The 3,273-nt window shown below is 36.4% G+C and overlaps 1 non-coding gene across 1 annotated transcript; it reads left to right on the top strand.

Annotated features, from left to right (window-relative positions):
• Nucleotides 1–2,944: 2,944 nt before the first annotated feature.
• TRNAC-GCA lies at nt 2,945–3,016 on the top strand. Its single transcript has one exon. It is a non-coding gene; the product is annotated as a tRNA-Cys (tRNA).
• Nucleotides 3,017–3,273: the final 257 nt, after the last annotated feature.

Below are 3,273 nucleotides of genomic sequence, written 5' to 3'. Positions count from 1 at the left end.
GTTTCAATATCTTTTATTGCAACTATCCATAAGTACTTGAGCTTCCCTGGTGGCTTAGTGGTAAAGAATTCGCCTGCCAATGCAGTAGATGCAAGTTTGATCCCTGAGTCAGGATGATCCCCTAGAGAAGGAAGTGGCAACTGATTGCAGTATTCTTGCTGGGAAATACCACTGGACAGATGAGCCTGTCCAGCTACAGTCCATGGGATCGCAAGAGTCAGACACAACTTAGTGACTGAGCAACAGAGTACTAATATCTGTATGTGTTTGTCTAATATCTGCTGTGTTTGTCTAGTACAATATCCCTTAGAGAACAATGTTTTAAACTTGTCAACTTGCCATTTGCCCTAATCCTCATTTTCATAATTTCAACGTGTGTGTGCTCAGTCATATCCGACTTGTGACCTCATGAACTGTAGCCCGCCAGGCTCTTCTGTCCATGGAATTTCCCAGGTAAGAATACTGGAGTGGCTTGACATTCCCTTCTCCAGGGGATCTTTCCAACCAAGGATTGAACGTGGGGCTCCTGCATTGCATAACCATCTGAGTCACATTGCATAACCATCTGAGTCACAGGGAACCCAAATACTGTTTGGCAAATAAAAGTATGTAATTAATAAATCATGATGCCCTATCTAAAGGACTTAAGTAAAATCTCAAAAACTTGAGAGTTAAGGTGGAACTGGGGTTTTAGTTCTTAAGTGAATCATTTGTTTTGTATAAGTACTGGCTTTGCCCTGCTTTTATAGGAAACTTTAATGCCATATTTATATCTATTTTTATCCAATTATGAACTACAGGAAATATTACAGAAAAGAAATTCTTATGTATTAATTAATTTTCTGTTTGAGGAAATTGTTTGATTTGATTTGAATTACTACATCAGCAGAGATATTCTTGAATTAGAAAACCATTCAATGTCTCTTTCATCTACCTAGACTGAACAGCCTAACATTCATTATTTTTTTAAAAAGCACTCAAATCAATTAGAAGCCATTGGTGTATTTGGAGTTATATCCCGCCTCAGAGAGTCGCTTAATGATTCACAAGAATATACTGAATAAGAATGGTTCCCTAGAAATCTACTAGGAGTATGGCAATTGACATATTTATATTTTGGTGGCTTAAATAAAGCTTTCTTGTTTGATTGCATTATAAGAAGAGAGATATAATTTCATGGCTCCTGGATAGAACTGAGTTATTTAGAGTTTTCTTTGTATTTAGATATACAAAATAAAGTTTAAAAATAGCACTCAAAAGCAAAGAGAGTAGAGTTAGTGTTCTAAAGAATGTAAATATGAATAAAACAATATCCTTGCCTTTTTAGGATTGGTCTACCTAATGAGAATTTTTGTGTAAAAAATAAAAATTCTAAGAAATGATTTAGGGCAGGAATAGTACTGATTAATTTTGACTGGAAGAAAATTAAAAACTCATTTGCTACCTTCTAATATGTTAAGTCACCATTTATTAAAATGATATTTATCAACAGTCTGTTATGTACCACAATCTGACTAAGGCATTAGGATAAAACAGTGGAAATAAAAATCTCCAATTCTCATGGAATATTATATGAAATAGGCAAGAAATGATTAAATATGTTGTATAACAATAATAATAAAATAATGACTATTATGTTACTTACATATCTGAAACTGATCTAAAATATTGTATATATAAAATTATTTAATTCTCATGCCAACACTATCAGTTGATTACTAATATTATTTCTATTTTATAAATATAAATTTAAGTGTTCTGCTATATAATTTGCCCAAAGTCACAAAGTATTAAATAATGGAGCTAGTGCTATCAGTTTGCATCTGAAGATGAAGAAGGTCTATATAGTCAACAAAAATAAGACCTGGAGCATACTGTGGCTCAGATCATCAGCTCTATATAGCAAAATTAAACTAAAGAAAGTAGGTAAAACCAGGAGGCCATTCAGCTAGGACCTAAATCAAATTCCTTATGATTATACAGTAAAAGTGACAAATAGTTTTAAGGAATCAGATCTCATAGACAGAGTGCCTGAAGAACTATGGAAAGAAGTTCATAACATTGTACAGGAGACAGTGAACAAAACCATTCCAAAGAAAAAGAAATGCAAGAAGGCAAAGTGGCTGTCTGAGGAGATATTACAAATAGCTGAGGAAAGAAGACAAGCCAAAAGCAAGGGAGAAAGGGTAAGATATACCCAACTGAATGCAGAGTTTCAGAGAATAGCAAGAAGTGATAAGGCCTTCTTAATGAACAATACAAAGAAATAGAGAAAAGCAATAGAATGGGAAAGACTAGAGGTCTCTTCAAGAAAATTAGAGATAACAAAGGAATATTTCATGCAAGGATGGGCATAATAAGGAACAGAAACATTAAAGACTTAAAAGAGGCAAAAGAGATTCAGAAGAAGTGACAAGAATACACAGAAGAACTGTAAAAAAAAAAAAAAAAAAGTCTTGATGACCAGGATAAACACGATGGTATTGTCACTCACCTAGAGTCAATCCTGGAGTGTGAAGTCAAGCAGGCTTTAGGAAGTATTGCTGCCAGTAAAGCTAGTGGAGGTGATGGAATTCCAGCTGAGCTGTTCAAAATACTGAAAGATGATGGTGTTAAAGTGCTGTACTCAATTTGTCAGCAAATTGGAAAACCCAGCACTGGCGATAGGACTGAAAAAGGTCAGTTTTCCTCACAATTCCAAACAAGGGCAGTGCTAAAGATTGTTCAAACTACTGGACAATTGCACTCACTTCCCATGCTAGTAAGGTTATGCTCAAAATCCTTCAAGCTACACTTCAGCAGTGCTTGAATTGAGAACTTCCAGATGTACAAGCTGGATTTAGAAAAGGCACAGGAACCAGAGATCAAATTGCCAATATCTGTTGGATCATATGTAAAGCAAAGGAAGTCCAGAAAGGGGTCTACTTCTGTTTCACTGGGGGCTTCCCTGGTGGCTCAGACGGTAAAGCGTCTGTCTGCAATGCAGGAGACCCAGGTTCGATCCCTGGGTTGGGAAGGTCCACTGGAGAAGGAAATGACAGCCCACTCCAGTATTCTTGCCTGGAAAATCCCATGGACGGCGGAGCCTGGTAGGCTACTGTACGTGGGGTCACAAAGAGTCGGACACGACTGAGCGACTTCACTTTCACTTTCTGTTTCATTGACTATGCTAAAGTCTTTGATTGTGTGGGTCACAATGAACTGTGGAAAATTCTTAAAGAGATGGGAATACCAGACCATCATATGTGTCTTCTGAACAACCTATATTTGGGT

Source organism: Bos indicus x Bos taurus, chromosome 11, assembly GCF_003369695.1.
Source record: "Bos indicus x Bos taurus breed Angus x Brahman F1 hybrid chromosome 11, Bos_hybrid_MaternalHap_v2.0, whole genome shotgun sequence".
NCBI classification, from domain to species: domain Eukaryota; kingdom Metazoa; phylum Chordata; class Mammalia; order Artiodactyla; family Bovidae; genus Bos; species Bos indicus x Bos taurus.
This window is presented reverse-complemented; position numbering and strand designations above follow the sequence as displayed.